Here is a 25,621-nt window from a genome sequence, read left to right on the forward strand (position 1 = left end):
GCAGCTTGTACTTGTACCCCCCAAGATTTTGTTCCTATTTCCATTCTTATTGCTTGGGCCGTTGATGATTGGGGTAGGGATAGTAGGCTTTTCAGGCATTTCCCTTCCTCCAGGTCCCAGTCTCCCTTACCGCTCAAATAAAGGACTTGTGGGGGTATCATTGCATTTAAGGTTTTTAGTAATGGGCGGTGTGACACTATTCCAGTTTTCATTCAACCAGTTTGAATAACCATCTACCCCTGTCGCAATTCATCAGAATTAAACGTATCTGCACAGAAGAGTCACAAGCAAGGATAGACATTGATGAAATGACAGGACAGTACAGGAGAAGAGGATACCCACTTGAGATTTTGGAGACAGCAAAAACAAAAGCTTTATCCTTTGAACGTTCCAACTTGTTAAAGAAATCTGAAAAACCTACGCAAAAGAGGGAAGTTTGTGTCTTGAAGTACTCCACACAAGCCACCAGCATAAAAAGATGCATCTTGAAAAGATGGGAATTAATTGAACAAGAGGAAGATGTTAAGAACATTTTTTTGGGCAATCCCATATTTGCCTTCTCAAGGTCGAAAAACTTGCGAGAGATTTTAAAACAGAGTCCGCAAGAAAGACCCACACAAACAGAAAGGGGTATGCGTAAATGCCACAACTGCAGTCACTGTGGAAATGTCATAGTATGTGATACAATCATGCACCCGCACACAGGCAAAGCAATTAAATTACGCCATACTTCAGACTGCAATTCAAGCTTGGTCATAAACGCAATTAAGTGCCCATGTGGCTTGGTATATGTCGGGCGTACAACTAGGAAAATCAAGATAAGGCTCACAGAGCATTAATCGACTATTAGAACAGTAAGTGACAAATCAAGTGTGGCACAACAGTGGGCAAACAATAAACATACCATTCCCCAGTTAAGATTTACAATTCTAGAGCAGGTGTCGGTCCAACCACATGTAGTCCCACATAAGCAGCTAGCACAGAGAGAAACCTTTTGGATAAGGTACTTGAACACGGTTAAACCCTTTGGTCTGAATTGATAAAATTGAATTTTTATGTTTTTTATAAACAAAAAAACATCAAGCAGTGTAATGGAATTGTTTATTGATTATGATGTTCATTTGGAATGTTTACAGGACCAAAGCGTCATTTGCGCAAGCCAAAAATTGTAAATTGCATCACTTACACCCACGATATTATTCTATGGTTCTTACATAATATGTATCTGTTCACGACATTTAGTACACACGCATCGAGAATTCAAGTTTAAAGTTTGCTTTGCCACAGCACATCCAGACTGATAACGTTTTTACTTTACAAAAGACCTCGTAACACGCACAGTCCGTTTTTTATTTGGAGGAAATTGGGATCCAGCTCTTAAAGAAGACAGTCCACTTTTTATATTCACACCCGTCACTCATTGGGGTAGCGGTCCGACGGCATGGTGTCAAGCTGAAAGAAAGTTACATACAGGACGAGGGAGTCACATAACTTAACGCAGTATGTACACGCGGATTATGGAGGGCACTGGAGCATTTTCAGTGACTTTGTAGGGTCTAATGACTAAAGTAGTGCGTTATATATTTGTTTCATGCAGTTTGGCAGAACAGCGTCCCCGTCTTTTAAACCGGCATTACAAGATTGAGCAAGTGCACGGCGGAGCACATAAACGTGAGTGGTTATATATAAGGTAGTTTATTAAACGCCTACAAGTTGTGCATAAAGTGGTACTGAGTTTTGGCTCGGGTTTTTTACAGATTTCCCAGATTTTATTCATCGATTCACGAATAATGAACGAGGTAACAAACGATGTCCCCTTAGTAGGTAAGACCACGGATATAACGTTATGGTAACTGGATTGACAGATATTGGGTGCTTTTTCACATTTAAGGTGAATGAAGTTTAATACCACGACTCAGTGGCATAGATGCACACATTTAGCGACGGTGGCTTTAAAGAGGACGCACTGCACTTTGGTCATGTGCACAATTTCAAAAACTTGCATTATGTGTTAAATATCTTTTGAGCTGGTCTAACCGCATATAATGACCAATTGAAATATATTATGTGATAACTGGAAGTTTAAACCAAGCGCTTTTTGGGGAAAATGTTTTGAGACAAAATCATTGTAAGACAAATTCGTTATCAAGTTATGTTATTTTAATTTTAACAGTGTTCCCCTGAGGAAGGTGCAAGGCACAGAAATGCATTGGGAAAATGAGGAAAATTGAAGACTTTGGAAAGCACTAATGAACGGAGCTTGCAAATGTGGAATGTTTTTGTGCATGTCTTTGAAAAATAAAATGCAGAGCACTACAAACCAGAAAATCATATCTATTTTGAATTTTGCAAAGAAGTAATTCTTTTTCTTTGATTTTTGTGGATTTTGAAGAATGTGAACACATGGTTGTACTTTTGAAAGGACTGTTGCCACATAGGCACAATTTTGTAAGAAGTATTTTATGAATGTTAAAAGATTTTTTGATGTACATTTGAAAAACTTGTGATAATGTATAATTTAGGTTTAAAGCATTTTTATTAGAAAGGTACAGCAGCATATTAAAACAAACATACAAATATGCAATGGTCGCGGCAGGAGGCGTCCCAGGATTAAGGTTCTAGTGTCCCAGCCCCGAGAGGCTGCCTCGATATCCTGCGTCTTGCATGGAAATGTGCAAAGGAAACGAAGAAGCATTGCCCCAGAGTCCTGTACCCCTCCTTAAGGAAACAACACCCCCCAACAAACCTCCCCACCCTGTCCAGTGCTGCGCAGTATGGAAGTAAAATGTCATCCCTGTCATCCATCACAAGCCCATTCTCGCCTGTAGGACCGTGCTCCCCCCCCCTCCTCAAAGGAACAGTGCTTCACAACGGAGGCGTGAGCCTCATCAGTCTCAAGTATCTTGGGCATGTAATTTCCTTGAACTCTGTGGCCAGTAGCGAGTGAAAGGGTTGCCATAGCTCCTCAAAACAAGTCACATCCCCCTTTAGTGTGAGTGACAGCTTTTCCATCCCCAGAACATGCCACAACCTATGCAGCCAACCTGTGTGGGAGGGAATGGTAGGCGTGCGCCAGTGTATCAGTATGTTCTGAACCGCTGAACCCAGCATAATAGCAATCTGCCGACCCTTCCTAGATTTCAGCGGGTACATCAAGCCATTTGGGAGACCCAGCAGGGCATACGCTGGGAATCGGGGTAGTTCAATCTCAAAGCATGCATCAATCTCATCTATCACCGCTGACCAGTAGGCTTGCAACACGGGGCAGTCCCAGAGGATGTGTGTCAGTGTACCAATCTGCCCACACTCTCGCCAGCATTTGTCACTAATGAGCCTGTTCATCTCGTGTAATCGTTCCGGGGTGTGATACCAATAGGTGGAAACCTTAGTAAAGGTTTCCGTGAGGCCTACATGATAGGCTGAGTGTCTTGCCCTGTATGAAATATGTTCCCACTCCTTAAGGCTAAGTGTCCTCCCCAGTTCTCTGTTCCAGCGTTCCCGACCAGGAATGTGGAAGTGGGAAGATGGGAGTTGGAGCATCCTATACAGATCAGTTATGAGTTTGGCGTCCGAGGTGCGGGTCACTAGCCATCTTTCATACGGTAGTAACTTCCTGTCCGCAGATTCTCTAACACTCGGCTGTAAGGCCCAGTGTCGGACTTGCCAGTATCGCAAGCGGTCTGTCTCGGCCATCTGATAATCGTCTTTAAAGCTCTGAAAGGGGATAACCCCATCTGCAGTATACATGTGGAAAAGTGCTCTGCAGCCCCTTTCCCTCCAGTGTGAGAAGGCCCCGGTGTGAAGTCAGGATTGTCCACAATCGGTGTGAACGGCGAGGGGAATGTGGTGAGGTCGAATGCGTGATAGGTAGCATCCCACACTCTCAGCGGCACACGCGTTACGTAAGAAGCATAGAGATTTGGGGGGCGGTGTGACCTGCGGAGGAATGGTATTTCCTGTAAAGGGCGCCCGGCCACCGCTTGATCCTGGAAGAGGCAGTGTTTATCGGACTCCCACTTACTCCATTCCACCAAGTATCGCAATTGGGACGCTTGGAAGTATTTGCGGAGGTCGTGGACTCCCAGTCCCCCGGATTCCGGCGCCAGGGTCGTAAGGGCGCGGCGCATTCGGGGCTTACGGCCCTGCCACACAAAGCGAGACACTTCAGTTTGCATCTGTTGAATCCAGCCCTTGGGGGGCTGTAGAGGTAGCGCTCGGAATAAGTACAGAATTTGGGGTAAAACTGTCATTTTGATCGCTGCCACCCTGCCAAGCCAGGAAATCGTCCCCTTGTTCCATCTCCTAAGTTCTTCCCTCACCTTCCTATCCACCGCCTCATAGTTAATGGAAACCATGGCTTGCAGCGTTGGGGCTAGCACAATCCCCAGGTATTGCACCTGATCCCGCGACCAACGTAGGGGGAAGAGCCCCTGTAGGTCGCTTCTCGTTGCCGGAGTTGATAATGTATAATTTAAAGAAAGTATTGCACCTTATAGGGCGATTTGAACAGTGCATCCCAGCATTTAAGCACATCGTGTTTAATCATTTTTTGTCATATTACGGACCTGGCAGGGGCTAGTCAGGCACTAGCAGGGTTGCACCGATTAACAAATTTGATTAAAAGTAAAGTTTAATTAATTAAAAGAGACAAAAAGAGATAGGTGCGCAGGTTATTCATTTACAAAGACGGTGTGACATATCCCCATACTCCCGGTTAAACATTTTTAGTCCACAGATTGATGTATGTGCTTTTGCTTTTTGGGCTTCCAGATGAGTATGCCATTTTAATTTTTTATCAAACCATATACCTAGGTAACGATATTCGTTAACCGTTTCCAGTTTAAGATCACCTAAGAACCAATTAAACTTAGTTGCCTTTTTACCAAAGCATAACATTTTTGTCTTGTCTAAGTTTACTATTAAAAATTTCCTAGCACAGTATTCATTAAAAGATTTCAACTTTCTTTGGAGGCCTGTCTCTGTCTGGTCTACTATTACCAGGTTGTCTGCATATAAAAGGCAGGGCACCTTTTTTCCGTCCATTCTGGGGCTTGCACTACCCTCAACCTCTAGACAGGCGGGTAGATCTGACAGGAATATGGAGAATAACTGTGGGGCCAAAACACAGCCCTGTCTCAAGCCATTTGCAATGGGTATTTTTTGTGTTAATGACCCTTCAGTGTCCCTAATTACTTGAGCCCAATTATCTCGGTGTAATTCTTTTATTATAGCTAATAGGTCTTTGGGGATATTTCTCTTTATGAGAGTTTCCCATAAGCAATCCCGGTCTACTGAGTCGAACGCTGCTCAGAAGTCAACGAAACAGCAGCATAGTTTGCCGTTTTGTTCCGTTGACTTCCTTGCCATAGCCCACAATGCAAAACAGTGATCTATCGTCGAGTGCCCCTCTCTGAACCCTCCCTGTTCAATAGGTACGATTGAGAACTCCTCGACCCATGTGTTTAGTCGGTTTAACATAATTTTTGAGAAGACCTTCTCTCCTACATCTAGAAGGTTAATCAGTCTATAGTTTTGTGGTGTGTCCATGCTACCTTTTTTATGGATTGGCCTGATTACAGCGCCCTTCCAATTCGGTGGCATTATGCCTTCTGAAAGTATTAAATGGAAAAGCTGGGCAAAGAGTCTTGCCCACCACTTTGGCTCTGACTTTAATATTATTGCGGGGAGATTATCGGGGCCTGCCGCACGGGTTAGTTTCAATTCTCTTATTATGTTTCCTACTTGCTGTTCATTGAAATCTAATTTAAGATCTTCCTATATTTCCTGCCAGGGTTGGGACTCTATGTACTGTTTGGAATCTCGTGCCCTGTACAGTTCTCTTAAGTACACCTCCCATGCCGCTTCGCAAATGACACATTTCATTTCTCCGTCTGTTGGACCAGAAGCTGCTTTTACATTTTCCAGAATTGCCTCAAATTTTTATCTTCAATTGATTCTAACAAGTTTGACCAACATTTCTCTTTGTATGATCTTTTTGCATCAGTAACTATTTTTTTTAATTCAATTTTCAACTTATTTAAGTATTTTTCTCTCTCTTCGGTGACATTTTTCCTTTGGCTTCTTTGCTCTGCCCGTATCTCCCTTTTTTTTAGATTGGAAGTCACTAGAGAACCATTTCACTCGACTAACCGGGGTTTTTGTACAATTTCCTCTATCTTTTTTTTAGTTCTATCCTTAGGCACTGAACTACTTGGGCTATCTTCTCTATAAACCATTCCAGGCCCCTAGTCCCAAAATCTTCTGGTTCAGTTTTAAATTGAAAGGCCTTTAATTTTTCTTGATACTCCTCAGTTAGTCTTGTCGTCACACGTTTGGGGTACTCAACTTCTTCTGCGATCACTTTATCTCTATGCACCTTTCTTCCCCCCAAAATCGTTAAATGCAGTGGAGTGTGGTCACTAATTTCATTTTGATATATCTTAAATTCCCGTACTAGGTGGAAATTCTAGGCTGGCATAAACATGTATGAATGAAGAAGGGTGCTGCACTCGTAGTTTATATTGCGTATTCAAATTATTTTAGCGATACGTGTGCTGTACCAGATTAGTGCCTGCCCACTACCTGAGAAACAATGTGTATGGCCTAGTGTTGTGAATCACTAGGACTCTGGTACGCACAACAACAGTATTTTTCCTTTATACCATTCAATTTATTTAAATCAATGTCTCAAAACCACAAATGTATTACATTCGCATATTATTTTTCATACATTTCTTTTGAAAGATCAAAAACTTAATTCATAACAAATAATGTGTATTGGCAACAAAAGCAACAATTTTCCAAAAACCCAGGTTTATGAAAGAAAAAACCCAATGCATTTCGGGGCTTATTTGCCCCTTCGTCGGGGGTCTGAAAGAAAAGGAAGATACAAACAAGGAGAGCATTACTCAACTGTTTTTTGAATTGTTCAACATTTAACCTACATGAATTCTTTGACCGTTGCTTACCTAAATAACGTGGGCTGTTACGCAGCCTATGTGGGGTTTGTTTAACCTATTTATCAGATTTCTGAAAAACCAAAAAGCGGACAGTCATACTAAGTTTTTATGTATCAGATGCCTATCCTACAGTGCGTTTCTATAGTGATACAAAAATATGTTACCTGTGCGTTAGTCAATATCGCATCTATAAATGAGGAAAAAGCAAATTTTTAGGAGTTCGTTTAGCCAAAATGCAACTGGCTTATATGCGTTTACGGAAGTGAAAATATTGAGGGCTCACCTGTATATAATGAGGGTCTCGCATACGTGACGGAGACCTGTATGGGATAAATAACTACCATCAATAGGCTGTTGCATATTCTTTATAGACGAAGCGGTTTTAAAGGATAAATAATGTCCTTTACCTGCGAATCTAGGTTTGGGAGATTCGATCTCGCCGCTGTCTCCGCTCACGATGCTGTTATAATAGAGAAACGAAGGCTGTTAACACTGCCTGTCTCTCCCTGCTAAATCATTTCTATGCTATCAAAAGATTCCATCGGTCAGCTTACCGTTCAACAATTTAATGTTCTCCGTCGGAAAGGTTAGCCGCCATCTCATTCACCGACCGGAAACTTCGGTGGATGTATTAGTCCTATACCTATTTCAACTATCTGGTTGTCAATAGTAGGCAGAGACGACAGACTTGCGACAAATTGCTTTTGCAGGTCGGCTTTCTTATTTTGTGGCGAAAAACTTTATGTGTCTACAGCGCGCACGACAAATTGCTTTGCTTATCGACTATCCTGTTCCGTAGCGAAAAAACTTTATATGTCTACAGCGTATACGACACTAACAGTTGGAAATCGTCATAAAACCGCACTATTGGACTATCGAAAGATGATAATCTTTTAAACTGTGAATAATCATTTATAACTGCTAATAAAAGAAATTTTATTTGGCATTTGTTTTTTGTGTAACGCGTGTTATGTTGAGAATTGATGTTTGGATACTTAAGACTATTCATTTTTGCTGTTTCAAGATCATACCAACTAATCTAACAGCTGTTTAGTTTAGTTCAGAATCTATTAACCCATAAATTCTGGTTGTAGTTATTCCCAATACTCATTAGCAAGTGTTAATTTTATTTATTTTTTCAGAAATCGAACACATAAAATAAAACTAAACAGCTGTTAGATTAGTTGTTATGATCTTGAAACAGCAAAAATGAATAGTCTTAAGTATCCAAACATCAATTCTCAACATAACACGCGTTACACAAAAAACAAATGCCAAATAAAATTTCTTTTATTAGCAGTTATAAATGATTATTCACAGGTTAAAAGATTATCATCTTTCGATAGTCCAATAGTGCGGTTTTATGACGATTTCCAACTGTTAGTGTCGTATACGCTGTAGACATATAAAGTTTTTTCGCTACGGAACAGGATAGTCGATAAGCAAAGCAATTTGTCGTGCGCGCTGTAGACACAAAGTTTTTTGCCACGAAATAAGAAAGCCGACCTGCAAAAGCAATTTGTCGCAAGTCTGTCGTCTCTGCCTACTATTGACAACCAGATAGTTGAAATAGGTATAGGACTAATACATCCACCGAAGTTTCCGGTCGGTGAATGAGATGGCGGCTAACCTTTCCGACGGAGAACATTAAATTGTTGAACGGTAAGCTGACCGATGGAATCTTTTGATAGCATAGAAATGATTTAGCAGGGAGAGACAGGCAGTGTTAACAGCCTTCGTTTCTCTATTATAACAGCATCGTGAGCGGAGACAGCGGCGAGATCGAATCTCCCAAACCTAGATTCGCAGGTAAAGGACATTATTTATCCTTTAAAACCGCTTCGTCTATAAAGAATATGCAACAGCCTATTGATGGTAGTTATTTATCCCATACAGGTCTCCGTCACGTATGCGAGACCCTCATTATATACAGGTGAGCCCTCAATATTTTCACTTCCGTAAACGCATATAAGCCAGTTGCATTTTGGCTAAACGAACTCCTAAAAATTTGCTTTTTCCTCATTTATAGATGCGATATTGACTAACGCACAGGTAACATATTTTTGTATCACTATAGAAACGCACTGTAGGATAGGCATCTGATACATAAAAACTTAGTATGACTGTCCGCTTTTTGGTTTTTCAGAAATCTGATAAATAGGTTAAACAAACCCCACATAGGCTGCGTAACAGCCCACGTTATTTAGGTAAGCAACGGTCAAAGAATTCATGTAGGTTAAATGTTGAACAATTCAAAAAACAGTTGAGTAATGCTCTCCTTGTTTGCATCTTCCTTTTCTTTCAGACCCCCGACGAAGGGGCAAATAAGCCCCGAAATGCATTGGGTTTTTTCTTTCATAAACCTGGGTTTTTGGAAAATTGTTGCTTTTGTTGCCAATACACATTATTTGTTATGAATTAAGTTTTTGATCTTTCAAAAGAAATGTATGAAAAATAATATGCGAATGTAATACATTTGTGGTTTTGAGACATTGATTTAAATAAATTGAATGGTATAAAGGAAAAATACTGTTGTTGTGCGTACCAGAGTCCTAGTGATTCACAACACTAGGCCATACACATTGATTGGCATAAACATGTAGTCAATCGGGCAATTCTGTGAGCCTATTTTGAAGGTTTTCCCTGCCGGGCAGTCTGTTTTAACTCTGCCATTTAGGCAGAGAAGACCCCTTCCTCCTAGAAATTTTACTAGTTCCATATCATGTTTCGAGGGATCGCATACTGGGAAACCAGCATAGTTTATTCAATATACATCCAACAAATCTCTATTCCAGATATCAACCTTCTTAGGATATAGCTTATGGTTAAAATCCCCCATAATTATCAATACATCTGAGACATATTTTTCTAATAAAAGGTCAATATCCTTTTTGAAATTTTCCACCTCTATAGCATACTCTGCTGCATTGTCCCACTGCATATAAACATTTATAACAATCAGCATTTTATGTTTCTTTCCCGATGTCAGTAGTTCTAGTCTACAAGCCAATAGCCATTTACATTTCGTTTTTATCGATGTTACTTCTCTTATTACTTTTGTTGAAACAAGAGTCATTATCCCCCCCGATGGACGACCAAATCTTTTTCTCTTAGCCGGTCGATTTAATTGTAGGTAACCCTCGATGAATGGGGTTTCGTCGCATATCCAAGTCTCCTGTAGGCATGCAATTTCCATTATATTTACTACTTCCTTTATATGCTCTTGTTTTATCTCATTGCCAAAGCCGTTTACATTCCATGTCAAGAGACTTAGACTGTGCGACAACCCCCATCCTATTCTACCTCGCTTAGACCACCGTCTTCAGCCCTTTCCTCTATGTATCTCTCAGAGGATTCTCCCACGTAACTTCTTTGGCTCCAGTTATCCCACGAGTCATCCTTTCTTATATTATTTACCACTATGTTCAGGTGGCTAACATCTTCTTCATTATCTCTTGATAACTTCACTTGTCTCCTCCCTAGGCCTGCATGGCACTTTAGGAAACTACTTCCTGAGAGGCCGTTTACTTCTCTCTCTGGTATTATCTTTATTCCCACTTGCGTTATCTCACTAGATGCTTTTATTATTGCCATTTTTACCAGGTCTGAGTGGAGTAAAACATTTTTATTTCCTTGCATTTTTATTCTCTATGAAGCCCACCTGCCTCAGATCTTTTGTGCCGATTCCACTCAGGCTTTTACATTTGGCAAAGGAAGTCAAAATCTGTACCCTGTTTAGTGGATTCATTTTTCTCAGTTTCTTTCCCCTTTGCCCTGCGTGTACAGGTTCCAGATACACCCATTTACTGTTATCCACCTCTAGTAATTTCTTGGGGGTTTCGGGTTTTAACTGACTACCCTTTGGTCTACCTGGGGGCCTCATTTTGCTTTCCACTCCTACTAGAACTTGCAATTGTGAGCTATCAAATCTTTGATGACAGTGTGGTTGTTCTCCTAGGGATGCGTTTACTCTCTGATTTATAGGGTGGGTTTTTGGGGTTTTCTCATTTAAACCCTTACTACTGTAATTCTTCCTTAATACATTTGTAGTATTTGTTGTTTTATTCACTGATTGCGGGGGTCTATTTGGTACATAGGTAAGGGCAGAGGCGTTTAAGTTTGATTGTACCTCGCCCTCCGGTTTCTTCCCTTTTCTCTTTCTTATTGTATTAGGGGCCTGCTTCTTGCTTGCCCTATATTTTGTGAATACTCTTACATATATTCGCGGCGCCTTTTTATCAGCATTGGATGTTTGGAGATATATACATTTTCCAATGCCTTAGAGGGTTCACTCATAATACTTTGTTCTGTGGGCTGGCGGTAACTACTGGTCTTAACATATTTGGCATTTGGCTCTTAATCCCCACCAACTCCTCTTCAATCTTTTTTAAGTACAGTTTTTGTGCTTTTAAGACTCCATTGTTCAATAATGTTACTTCTAAGATTCCTTGCAGTGTTTTCTGTAACATCAAAAGTAAGTGCATCATTGAGGATGTGGGTGTTGTGGAAAGTTTCGAGTCCTGTAGATTACTTCTTTCCGAGGTAGCTTTACTTCCCGTTCTTACTATGTCCTGCTGGGTTATATTTTTTTGACCAATTAGATGCTGCTGAACTTGGTCAGGTGCTGTCTCTCAGACGAAGCTTGGGCTCTGGCTTTCATTTCCCATTTGCCCTTCATTTTCGGAGGTTTGTAACGAAAACATTTTCGGGGATGATGAGAGACGAGATGCTGCTATTTGGAGGTTTTGGCACAGAAGGGTGAGGTTTATCTGTATGGGATCCCCCATTTCTTCTTCAATCTCTTCTTCCCGGGGTCCTCCCATAACTTTCCTTATCTGGCTCTCCTCCTCAACCCCGGAGTTTTCTCCGTTCTCTGCGTGATACTCCTCCTCATTTTCCAGATTTATTATTGGCGTCTCTGTAGTTTTGTAGTGTTTCCCAACAAAGTCCTTTATAGATTTAGAGGCTTCTGTATTATCTTTCCGGTTGGATGTTGAGGTGCAGCCCCTTTTGGCTAGCGGGACCTGTTTGGCGGCCCTTTTAACTTTCCTCTTCTTACGTCGTCCCTTACTATTGTCCGTGACGGAAGCCTGTCTTTCCTGGCTCTCTTCCAGGGACCTTGATCCCTCCATTAGCTCGCTCCTCCCTGGGCTTTCTTCAGGAGCTTCCTTGCGTGATTTTTGCCTTCTTTTCGGGGCCATCTTTCTACGATTTTTATAATATTTTTAACTCCGAAGTTGTCTCAGTTATTCACCTAATTCACAGTAGTTTATAATTATCTGAGTGTTGAGTTTGCTGTATATATACTAGTCCATTCCCTCATACATTCACTTACCTCTGTTGTGCCTTTTATCTGCCAGCCTGCCTTACTGCCGTTTTGATGCACTTTTTCCTGAGCGCCTTCCCTGGGACGCTTTCCTTAGGCTCCAGACCCGGCAGATGGTCACCTCCTTGATGCAATGTTCATAGTCTCAGGGTTTGTTGCCCTGAACAAATTACTCTCAATGTTGTCCTTGGCTCCTGAGCTCCTCGGGCGCCACCTCGCTGTTATACTCCCGTGCCTGTGCCTGTCCCCCCCCCCCCTGCTGTACCGCTGCTGCGCGCCCGAAAGAGTCGGGCTGCGCAAACCGCGGCAAGCTCCGAGTGAGCTCTTGTGCTTCTCGGGGGTTTGGGCAGGTTTTTTAATTACGGATTTCTGCCGCGAGCTTCTACCGCGGTTCTACAGCCGTTACGTCTAGGATCTTTCCACGGCGATCTGCTCCGCTCTGCTGCTCTTTGCTCGATTCTCCGTCCTGCGCTCTCACGCTCTCACGTTGGCTAGGCTGGCTAGGCAACAACAGAGTAACCCCTCTGTAGTGGGATCGATCAATGTTTGGGTAAGGGCAGGACTCTCTCAGATTTGAAATCTGTAACTAGGTGACCTAATGGTCTCTTTTTCTTTTGCTTCTACTTCCTCCTGTCATGATATCCATGGCCTGGTCGAAATCTGATCCACATGACCTCCCTCTGTTATCTAGTGGGTAGTGGTAGGAAGGAAGGATATGCAAATGATGACACTGACCTCTCTTGGTAGTTGATGGAAATCCGATCATTTCGCGAAGATCTTTTTCTCATATATTTTTTCTCATGCATTTTTGGATACTCACTGGGTGTTTGCAATCTTGTGTGATTTGATAACTTGTCAGTCAGTCAGTCAAAACACTTTATTAGATTACTTAAAATCATAAAAGACAAGATAAAAACAGATTTCTTAAAAAAATTACAATTTGATATATATACAATCAGTGCAATCAGTATGCATTATACAATACAGCAAAGGTATACACCATCTATTTAAGAAAAACAGCTAAACCAGCTAAATGTCAGGCAGGGATACTATGGACGGGCGATCTTTTTGTTATTAATCCGGGCAGCAGCCACCAAGAAACTAGCAACACAATAAATATCATGCGTGCTACTTAACATTTGCAAATAAAACAAAGCGGGCCTAACTTGATTTGATAACTTAGTTCTTTCTCCCTTCATAGACCACCAGATTATTTTGTAGTTGCTATTAGTTGTATTGGAGATTAAATCTGTGGCTTGGTCGTTAAACTTTCCCTGGGACCCTTTCTCCTTCAGGAGGTGTAGTGAATGAAGAAGATAACCCTATTTATATTACCCTTCCTTGGATAACCAATGAATATAAGAATTAATTTATGATGCATAAAACAAAAGATTACATTGATTATTTTCCCATGAATCAAATTTCAGATGCTGACTACTCTCATTACTCACTCTGTGTTCGATAACAAATGATTACTCTAATTGTGTTCACATATATTAAATAACAGGCGGAGGTTACATTCCCCTGCATAAAATTACAGAAAGAAATGAAAAGGGTTAGCCTTCATGACATTACTAAAGTATACCAAAAAGTAATGGATGGAATGCTTGAATTAATTTTAGCCACTGGTAACCACTCAGGCCGCAGCCCAGTCCAGCGTTACTTTGCCAGGCATGCCACCTCAGTGTGGACCCAGCCGTATGCAAACAAGTCTTGACCCTGCTGCAGTCTAATCCGCGGTGGGCGGCAAAGTGGCCAGAAGATTGGTGGGCTGGGATGCTGCCGGGAGCGTTTGGCAGAGGTTTATTGCAAGCGCTCTTCCATCACTTGCTCTGTGTTTGATTCATCGGATCACAGCAGCAGAATAGCTGGGTTAGTTGCACTGCATGAGGTCTCCAAGGGATTATCTTGTCCTTCATCATATTGCAGACATTACTTGGATTACTGAACCGTGTATCAGATTACTGACGAGTGCGCGACTAGGTCTCCTACTTCTTCTAGGCCGGTTTTGTTAACAGAAATGTTAGGCAGTCAAGGACCCTTGTCTGTCCTTTCCACCCACAGCAGAGGTCCTCCTCTTTCTTACATGCATGAAAGGACATTTTTAGGGCAGCGTGACATTGGCGTAGCCAGTTTGCCATGGGCCCTAGTGCAAAGAAGGAAACGCCCCCCTCCCTCCTTGAACAGTGAAAAACAGCAATATTCGGGGTTTAGTGCGCCTCTCGGGCCTATGATCCCGGGTGCCAATGCACCTGCTGAAACAATGGAAGCTACGCCCTTGCCAACAGAAGCACTTGAAAACCAAGTTGTGTTACTATACACAAACCGAACGAAAGTAAGTTGAACAAGTCTGTCATTGGGTCTAAGAAGGAAGTATGGGTTTGATTGTGTGTGCAGAACCCACATAGTAATAGCGTAATGCCCCCATAGACAACCAAGCCGAGCGTGTGCGGGCCGAGTGCTGAGATTAGCATCACAGCTAGGCTGGCTCTGCCTTTCATCTTTCGGGAGTTCAAACAAAAGAGCACCAAAATTAAAGATCGAGAAAAGAGTGGATGGAGCCCGCAAGGAGCAGAGAGGAAGAGCAGTGGGTGCGGTTCCCACTCCGCTATTAGCACCGTGCTCCCTGTCGGGGCTCGGTCTTCTGCTGGGGAAACATGTCTTCTGCCATTTAGGCAGGTCACCAGTCAGACAAAACACGTGCCCATCCAGTTTGTGGTAGGTGTCAAAAGGCAGCCCTTCACTCAGAATTAAAAAAATCAGGACGTTCATGTATCAAGGATGGGCACTCGGAAGGTATTTAATTGAACATTATTTTTCTTTTTTTTTTTTTTATTCTTTTTATTAACAGCTTTTTACAGTTTATTTTCCCCCCCCTAAGCCGGGAGGGGGTGAGGAACAGTTTACTAAATCAATTCAATCATATTTCCACCCTGGAAATGTAAAAACAATATATAATCTTAAAGTATAAACAACGTATGACACATTATTACTTATATAACACCTGAAGCTCCTCCCTCCTGCCTTAATATTTTCACAAACCATATTTAACGCAAATACAATATATACATTATACTTCTACTATTTACATATTTACATATAAACAAATCATACATCACTTTATTTCCTATTAGTGCTAGTGACCCTCCCTTATAGCCCAGTAATCTTTACAGCCTTTTGTACATTATATACATTATGTTTCTTCCTTCCATTTCATTATTGGCTCCCATATTTTCAATCCTAAGTTCCTCCCATTCTTTCCTTTTCTTGAATATATTGCTTTTTCCAGATTGTATATACTTAAAACCTTAGCTAACCATTGCTGAAATACTGGTGCAGACTGTTCAAGCCAGGCTGAGGCAATACATAATCTAAAAACTGCCATAGCAACAAAGATAAAATAGTTACCCTCTCCATACTCATTGCCCGAATCTACACCCAATAATACAATCGTAGGTGTTAAATTGATAGTTAATTTCAATGCCCTTTGAAGAAACGTTTCTATTTCGTTCAGTATTGTCGATAGGCATGGGCATGTTGCAAAAATATGAATCACATCTGCCTCTAGACTTCTACATCTAGGGCAATTTATACCGGTAGTCGCCCCCAATTGTGCAAGTTTTGCTGGAGTGTAATATAACCGATAAATGGTTTTATAATGCTGAGCCTGCAAAGACGCTGAGCACAAGATATTCTTTCCTAATTCTACTGATGTACTAAAACATTCCTGCTCTATATCCAGCTTCGCCGACCAACTTTCCCCCCACTTAACCATATCGTCCGGTTTTGATTCAATTAGCTCTGCATAAAACCTTTTGATAGTACAATCACCTCCATTATGTATTGCCTCTAGTATATGGTTTTTCTCAAATCCTCTCAGTCCCCCCCTTTTATTTTGCAAAAAACTTCTTACTTGTAAATATTTAAAAAAGTGCCTTGTTGCCAAATCATATTTCTCCTGTAATTTCGCAAATTGTTTCATCCCCTGTGGAGCCATCAGATCCCCCACTTTTATTATCCCCTTCCGATACCATTCTATATACACTAAATCAGAAAATATATCTTCAGGAAATGCTGTATTATCTTTTATTCTCGTATATCTATTAATTTTCCCCAGTCCGAATTTCTTAGTGAAGGCCTTCCAAATATTGTGTGCACCCCAAATAGTCTTAAATCGTGTTCTTTTAAAATAAGCTGTGTCAAAATGTTTCAAATATATATTTTTAACTTCTTCTCCCATCAATATACCATATATCGCTAGTGAACCTAGATCATCTTCTCCTTCCACTTCTGCTCCACCTATTAATCCGACCATGTATTGTAAGGCTGCAGCCCAATAGTAAAATTTCAGATCCGGTAGTGCCCATCCTCCTCTCTCCCGTGGGAGTACCATATATCTTGCTGCTCTCCTAGTTTTACCTTTAGACCAGATAAATCTATTAATCATTCCTTCGATTTTTTTAAACCAAAGGTTGTCAAACCATAACGGAATTGTCCTAAACAAATATAAAAATTTCGGCAATATTAGCATTTTTATGATGTTTACTCTGCCAACAATTGTAAGGTGTAGATTATTAGGTCTGTCTAAGTCTTTCCCCACCTTTCGTATAATGGGGTCTATATTTAACTCTACTAATTTTTCTAATTCTGCAGTTATGGTTATGCCCAGATAAGTTCCTGTCTGTACCACTCGTGGGTCGTGACATACTACCTTACTATTTTTTATAATTTGTGTTTTCCCAGTATTTAAGGAGTATCCTGACACTTTCCCAAATTTTATGGCCTCCAGCTCCACATGTCTAATAGCCTCTGTGGGTATTGGTGTTACGACAGCCACGTCATCGGCATAAGCAAGTATCTTGCAATCCCCCCTAGGTGTGACAACTGGAGGTATACTCTCATTTACTTCCATTCTGCGTATTAGTGGATCCAAGTATATTGCGAAAAGTAGCGGAGAACACGGGCATCCCTGCCTAGTACCCCTATTAATTTTCACTTGTTCAGTTGTTCCCGAATTTATTCTAATCGTAGCTACTGGGTCTCTATACAAAGTCTTTATTGCTGTGAGGAAACCATTTCCAAACCCCATTCTTTCTAGGACACTCCACAGATAGGCCCAAGATACACGGTCGAATGCTTTCTCAGCATCTAACAATAAAACCGAAAATGGTTCCCCAGTAACCTCCATTTTATCCATAAGGGTTATTAATTTTCGTGTGTGGTGCGTAGTTCCTCGTCCAGGTATAAATCCGTGCTGACTAATAGTGACTAATGGTGTTATTACGCTGGCGAATCTTATTGCCAATGCTTTTGAATAGATCTTTGTGTCAGTGTTCATGAGCGTGATTGGTCTATACGATCCCGGATCTATAGGTATCTTTCCTTTCTTTAAAATAACAACTATTTCTGCCCCGGACCAGGAGTTTGGTATTGACAATCCCAACTGTGCTTGTTTCATAGTGCGTACCATATCTTCCCCTATCTCCTCCCAGAACACCTTATAGAATTCTAACGGGATCTTGTCTGGCCCGGCCGCTTTCCCAGATGGAAGATTCTTCAAGGCACCTATTATCTCCTTTTCATCTAATGGGTTGTCTAACCTCTTTTTCTCTGTTTCATCCAGCTCAGCCCCTTCATAGTAATTCAAATAATCCGCTGTCTCTTCAGGATCTTTTACATCGTTTTCGTGATATAAATTCGTATAGAATTTCCTAAAAACTTCTCTGATTTGTTGCACACTTGTTACAACTTCTCCTGAACTATCTTTTATTGCTTTTATCTCTCCAAGTGAAACTTTTTGCCTTGCTCTGATTGCTAGCATTTTACCAACTCGTTCACTCATCTCGTAGCAATTTTCCCTGTTAACCACATACTGTTTTGCTGCCTTTGCTGCTATATATTCTTCTGCTTCCATTCGCAGTTTTGCTAGCTTCATAAAGGCAGGATCTAGTACACCTCCATTACTATTAGAAGGATCTGGGCTGTTACTTACTTCTTCCTCTGCTAAGAGTATTTCCCTCTTTAAGGCATCGCTTCTCTCTTTCTCCTGCTTCCTTCTCCTAGTTCCAAAACTAATAGTCTCTCCCCTCACCCCTGCCTTAAAACAATCCCATACCGTCCCGACAGATGCTGTATCTCTATTTATTGTCATAAATTCAGTTATCCAGCTCTTCATATGTTGGATATATGCCTCGTCTTCCAGCAGTGCTCTTTCAAAGGTCCACACTGAGACCCCCCCTTGCCACTACCAATCCCTTTAAGGTAACAACTAAAGGATTATGGTCCGCCAGTAGTCTTGGTAGTCTCTCAATACATGCACCATCGATGCCTTGACTGCTGATCAAAAAATAGTCTAGTCTTGCACTTACTCTGTGTGGTGCTGAATAATATGTATACCCATCTTCTCCTGACTTAAGAATATCCCAGACATCCAGTAGCCCATTATTCCTAGCTAAGGAGCAAACTGCTTGAAACACTCTTTTCTTCCTTCCTTTATATTTAACTGGAGGTCCTAACCCCAAACCTAATCCACCTGCACCATTAATATTAAAATCCCCTCCTATTACTACATATGGGGCCCAGGTCGCCAGCTCAATATCAATCTGTTCAAAGATTTCCGCATCATCTCCTGTAGACCCATAGATAGAGCCAAGGGTTACCCATTGTTCTCCTACCAGACATTCTATCAAAGCCCATCTCCCCCAGGCATCCTCCCATTTTTTCCTAGTAGTGATGTTTCTTTGTCTTGCCATTACAGCCACCCCCCTATTCCTAGCCCCCTGTCTAGAATACGCTATCACAGTAAGACCTAGTTGTTCAAGTAATTGAATTTCCGACGCCTGTATGTGTGTCTCTTGCAGTATTAGAAAATCTAGTCTGAGACTCTTAATCAAAATAGCAACCTTCTGCCTCTTTAATTTATCATTTAGTCCGCAGACATTCCAAGTCATTATTCGAGTATTCATCCTGGATTTTCAGGTAAGTCATCATTAATTATACAAATGCGCAGCTCATTACTTATACATAGTGGACTAACAGCCATATAAAACTCATATGTTTTATCTATTTTACTGATCCTTATGTTCCAGGTTGCTTCCTTCTCCCCTCTGCGGTAATACCAACTTTTTTGTTGCTCCTCACCCCCCCCCCTTTCCCCCCCCTGAGTCCCCACCCTGACTGTCCCACCCCCCCTACAGGCAAATAGGTCCATAGGACCTATATGTGACAGCTGTGACTGTGTGGGACCACCGCCCCCCCCTCCCCCTTTCTTAATGACAACCTATACAAACAAGGTGATACCATCCTATAACATATGTATATACAAGTTTCATACAATACTTTACTCTATTCTTTGTAACTCTTGTCTGTTTTTATACATATATATATTCTGACTTCTATTTTCCTTTGGCAACCAAAGCTACTGCTCGTTCTCTATCAGCCTGTGACTGAGACTGTGGGTTATTCTCTTTTAGCCATGTCAGAAACTCATATGCTTTAATTTCAGAGTAAAACATTTTAAACTGACCGTTCCTTACCACTTTCAGTCTGCTGGGAAACATCAAATATGCCTCACATCCCATTTTTTGAAATGGTGATATCAATTCCCGCAATCTCCACCTCCGTTCTACCGTTGTATGGCAAAAATCAGGCCTAGCAAAGAACTCGACATCTTTATATCTACACTTAGCCTGTGGTTTCGCCTTCGCCATTATCTCCTCTCTTAACAAGTAATTTCCAACATATATAAGTATTGCTCTAGTTTTGTTTGAGACATCCCCCTTTCTCTGTGTGAATGGGAATCTATGTGCACGCTGAATCTCTGACTCCCAATCCCAACCTTTTATGTCGGGAAGTGCACCCTTAAGAAGCTCTATAACATAGGATCTCACATCTTGCCCCTCCCTGCCTTCCGCAATACCCAAAAGTCTAATGTTGTTTCTGCGTTGCCTGTTCTCAAAATCTTCCAGCTTCCATAACATATCAGTTGTAGTCTTCTCTTGCTCCTGCCTGAACTCCTTTCAACCCTTCATTTCGTCTTCCAACACCCCAGTTCTTTCTTCTACCTCTGTGACTCTCCCTGCCAGACCTGCATATAATTTATTTACTTTACGGAGAGATCCTTGTATCTTTTTACTTTCCTGCCTGGCTCTACGACTTTCCACTCTCGCCTCAGTTTGTATTTGCTTCAACATCGAAAACATCATTTCAAACCCTTTTGGTGATGTTTGCCCCTGGGATTGACTCTGACTCTGACTCTGGTTCTGACTTTGGCTCTGTCTAGATCTTTGTTCCATACTTTGCTCAAATATCCCTAAAGTGCCCGTATTTTTATCTGCTGACCCCCCCACAGTCTCTTGGTACATCTGTGACGTAGCCGAATAATCCCAATCAAGTCTCTTTGCGACGTCGATATTTATAGGACTCACAATGCCTTTTGATTTTCTTCGTTTTTTAGTCAAAATTTTAGATTTACGCTTTGCAGATAACTCTTGAGCTGAAGCCTCTCCAGACTCTGATGTGGCTACTGTTTCTGTTACTAACCCCGACATTGTTTGGTCACTCTCCGTCTCCTCAGCGCTAGAAGAGGCCTCTGACTCCCCCTCCCCTTCTCCAACCACCTCCTCATCCTCGTCCTCCTCACCCTCTCCCTCATTTACAGAAAAGAAACATTCATCAGTTGGAGAACCTGGTATTGCCAGTGAGCCATCAGTAATTAAAGTAGCCTTATTAATCCCTGCTGTCACCGAGCTGTTCATATTAAGTCCAAAGTTCATCTCTCCTTCAATAACTACCAAGTTTCGAGTGGTTACTTCATCCTGGGTAACAGCTCTATGTCTCTCTGTTAGTACCTCTGACAATACCTCTGTTAACGCAGAAGTCTTATTGGCGCCTGCAGACATAGTTTTCTCCTCAGCCAGACGGCTATCGCTGCCAACATTATCTGCCGCTTCCTTTTCCTTTTCCTGTGGAGCCAGCACTTCTTCAACACAAGTTATATTATTCATTTGCTCCACCCGAGCGTCAGCCTTTCTCCTGACCTTCCCTTGTTCTACATCCTCCGCCTGCTCCTGCTCCTGTATCGTTACCCCTCCTGACAGCTCAGCAGCCACATGACCCGCCCCTTGCTCATTCACAGCGCCAGTTACCTCAACATTTGCCTTGAAGCCTTCCATTTCTGGATCCGCAGCTGTGAGCCCGTCTTGAACCAAATGCTGGGCTGCAGGAGCACCGACGCTGAATATTGTCACAGCAGGGTCTATTAGGGACGACTCGGCAGCTGATATCCCAACTGATATCCCACGTGTAGTAGCAGTGACAGCAGGTAGGAACGCCTCATACACTGAAGGCTGTCTCATGTTTGCCTGCTCTGAAGGTTTTCCTTTCTTAGTGGATGCCGCCTTGCTCTTCTCCTTCTTCTTCTTTTTTTCCCCCATCGTGTTGTCAATTTCATTATTTCTGCCGGCGCTCTTCCCCTGTTCGGCAGCGCGCAAATCCTCCCGCTCTTCCTGTGTCCGCAGCAGCTTCTTTGCTCGAAGATTAGCTGCCGGAGCATCCGACTCGCTCCAGGCAGCTTTCTCTTTCTCTTCCCTCAGGCTCTTAGCGGTCTTCGGAGCCATCATTCGCCACAAACTGGATGCGGCGTCTACCGCTCTCTGATAACGCCGTTGCCTCCAAGCAGAAACCTTCACCATCAGCTGACCCGTGTGAGCCAATGTCCACGCCAGCGCTGATCCCACCGTTAGAGATGTTAGAGCCTTTGTGTATAGCCTGTATTCCGTTACAGTTAAAGTTGAGGAAGTGATCTTCAAACTGTGCACCATATCTTCTTTTCCTCTCTCGTGCATCCAATGCTTCTAAAGAACGCTGTCCGCCAGATATCGAACCCGCATCACCTTTCACTCGGTAAACGGCCTCAGGGAGAGAAGGGAGAACACGTCCTTTCCCTACAGTCTGTCAGCGGCCATCTTGCCCCTCGTCAGCGGCCATCTTGCCCCTCTGAACATTATTTTTCTAATATCGCGATCTTACTAGTTTCTTATTTTCCCTGGATATAAAAATCTCCAGATGCGACCCAGGTGGGACTTGAACCCACAATCCCCAGCTCCGGAGGCTGATGCCTTATCCATTAGGCCACTGGACCAGCTATGAGAAGCGCTTGATACAGTAAGTCTCATGGCTGAGCGTGCGCTCGCACTGAACGGAAGCTAAGGAGGAGGATCAGATGGAACCGAGGCCTCCCCGCGGGTGACCCCCAGCAAAATGAGGGGAACAGCCGGGGTCCCTAGCCCGAAGCATGGGCTTCGGAATCAGAAGGGCTAGCGCCCTGCAGAAAAGAGCCGTGGAGGCCGCCAAACACGCCACCCGTTCACCTCCCGTCCCTAACGCCTTGACAAGGAGTAGTGGACACGCTGTCCCTCCCTTCGATAGGTACCCTTCTATCCCACGCACACCCAAGAGGAGGAGAGCAATCAAAGTTACTCCTATCCACTGATTACTTATGCCATTTTCACTTTCTAATTTACTGTTCTGACGGTCAAGGTAAACTACAGATCGCAGGGTGCTCTTCTGCAAGTTTTAGGAATGCTTTGAGCGAATCCGTACGCAGCATGCTCTCTACGGAGTGAAAATCACGCTTCACGATTACGAATGGAATACGAGGTAACGTGTACGGGCACCTTTTGGCAAGAGTTCCCATTAAGCATAACAGTGCATTCTCGAAGTTGTATTCTTGTTTCTGTTTAATTGAACTAATTTGCGTGAATACACTTAAAACAAGCGCAGTACCTCAAAGTCAGCAGCGTGTTTAAAATAAACCAGCGGCTGACTTTGTTTACTCTCACAAATTATTGCCCCGTAATTGTATGGTACAGCGCCGGGCATAGTCATCGCTAAGTCCTCCCATGGGAAAAACATTGATTAAAGTGCTTACCAGCGGCCATTACAAGCATAAACACGTGGCTGACTTTGTTTACTGTCACAAATTATTGCCAAGTACTTGTATGGCACAGCGCCGGGCATAGTCATCGCTAAGTCCTCCCATGGGAAAAACATTGATTAAAGTGCTTACCAGCTGCCATTACAAGCATAAACACGCGGCTGACTTTGTTTACTGTCACTAATTATTGCTAAGTACTTGTATGGCACAGCGCCGGGCATGGGCATCGCTAAGTCCTCCCATGGGAAAAACATTGATTAAAGTGCTTACCAGCAGCCATCACAAACGTGTGGACGGAGCTGAAAATGAGAAAAAATAGTGCTTTGTGTCCTTTAAAGGAAAGAGTGTAAATCCGCCAGTAAACGATTCACTCCCGGTGGTCGTGCCTAAAAGGAGATAGGGTAGCAACAAGCAGCGATTGACATGCCTTGCATGCAATCATTGCACTGCCTTCGGCATAATTTGTGACGCAAAACGACATGCATGAATGATAGCTGAAGGCAGAGCTGGGACGAGGCTTCTGGAATCGTATCGGTTCCAAGAAGCCTCGTAAGACGAGAGCAGCGCATGCGCTGCTTACGTCACGAGACCTAAAAAGGAAAGAAGGCAACGCAGTAGACATGGGCCAGTGATGCAAGTGTGTTTTGTTTTTTAGCCTCTGACTTCATGCTTCACATTTCTCAGGAAAATTTTTTGTTAGTTTCACAGTGTCAAAAGTATCCAAAAAGTATGAAAAAGAAAAAAATCTAAGTGCTTAATGAAGCACTTGGTGCTGTGTACCTTCATGCTGAGTGCATCTTTTCCAAAGTTCTTACTCTATTGCTTTGTAGCCCATAAGAGGATTCAGAGATAAGGTACCAACTATGGAAACTCAGGATGGACCTGATGTACAAAGTCCTTTTTGCGCTAGTAAAAGGGCTTTTCTTTATGTAAAAAACCCCACTACAAGTTGGAAGCATTTTTGCTATTCTTTCCAAGCCGCAAACAGAGGGCGTCAAAGGGGCGTCGCTCCTATTTCCGAATCAGATAGGCATGTATCAATGGTTTATGACCCATGATGCGGTCCCCTAATGAGCCCCTACCCTATGGGAATCACTGCCTGCTTCCTCTGAAGCATCCCAAAACACATTTTCTTTCAGGCAGCCTTGGTTTCTTTAAGGAACAAAAGCCGTTTAAAAAAAAGTACCAGATCTTACTGCGAACCCTGCAATTCGGTATTTTATTCACTTTCCTTCTTGTACATAGGTCAGTTCGTAAAACAGATGGTGTTCGGAAAAAGTTGGTGTGCAATTTGCTATCACTTTTTCCGAATACATCTTTGAACATTGGGACTGTCTCAATAACAGGCAGAATCCCCTCCGCCTATCCTCATATGTCTTTCCTAATGGGGTATATTAGTAATTATATTTTATAAAGTGCATTAGATTGAGACTTGCTTTGTGGGATGGAATACAGGGGTGTACAGTACCAATCTACGAGTATTTTCCCAAATTTCTCAAAAACATATCAGACACTCATGCGTGTAAATAATACATAAATTGTGCAGCCAAGCACCTAGACATTCAACAATAAAGTAAAGAATCCATATTGTGATTTTTACCTGTAATCAACCTTTTGAGAGGACTGAAAAACGTGAAAATTGAATAGATAGTTTTCTACTATAAACAAGTGTTTCCTGGATACAGAAATTCGTGGTATTTTAATATGCTAAAAAGAGCAGCGTTGAGAATATTTTTAGACTGCAATTTAGCAGCTGTTTTCATGTACGCAGCATGTAAAAGCTAACACTGCAAAATTCTAGGAATGATAATCGGAGTAAAAACTCATTCATTTGGACAAAAACTAAAATATGGTTATTTGAAGTCAGAAAAGAGAAATCAGACATTGACGAGCGGGAAACATTTATGTCAATCTAGCATATCTCATTCGTCTAGCAATTTAGATCAGAAATAAGTAAGGCAATCAGCAGGAAATAATACGAACTACTTTAGTCCCTCATCAAAATAATTTTCAAGCATCAAACAATCTGTCATCTGAATTTGTCGCTGGCATAATATAAGAGCTGGCAAAGGTTATGCTGTGAGCAAGAATTGATCTTATACTGATGTGCTTATTTTGGGGGGGCGTGCCCCTGCTGTCATAAAAGCCAAGGAAGAGATAAGGAGTGATAAATACAGACAGACATACGGTATCACTGTCATAGCCATCCTGCTTTGATTCACAACCTGAGATAGCAATACTGCAAAGAGCGTTGAAATCAATATCAGGGAAATGAGGGCAAACCACAGGGAAAAGAGATTTATCCCAAATTTTGGGGAAATAGTCCAATTTTCCCTTAATTTTGAAAGGGTAGTTGGCCGGATCCAATTGGGAGTTGGGGTAAATATCTTCTTATTCAAA

At 42.1% G+C, this 25,621-nt stretch overlaps 1 protein-coding gene and 1 non-coding gene across 3 annotated transcripts in view; both read right to left on the bottom strand.

Annotated features, from left to right (window-relative positions):
- The window catches only part of HSPBAP1 (HSPB1 associated protein 1), a 1,203,084-nt gene that overhangs the window by 934,066 nt on the left and 243,397 nt on the right, over positions 1-25,621 (bottom strand). The gene's annotated exons all lie outside the window — the stretch shown is intronic.
- TRNAR-CCG (transfer RNA arginine (anticodon CCG)) lies at positions 22,354-22,426 on the bottom strand. The gene has a single exon. It is a non-coding gene; the product is annotated as a tRNA-Arg (tRNA).

Source organism: Lissotriton vulgaris, chromosome 2_1 (assembly GCF_964263255.1).
Source record: "Lissotriton vulgaris chromosome 2_1, aLisVul1.2, whole genome shotgun sequence".
Lineage (NCBI taxonomy): Eukaryota > Metazoa > Chordata > Amphibia > Caudata > Salamandridae > Lissotriton > Lissotriton vulgaris.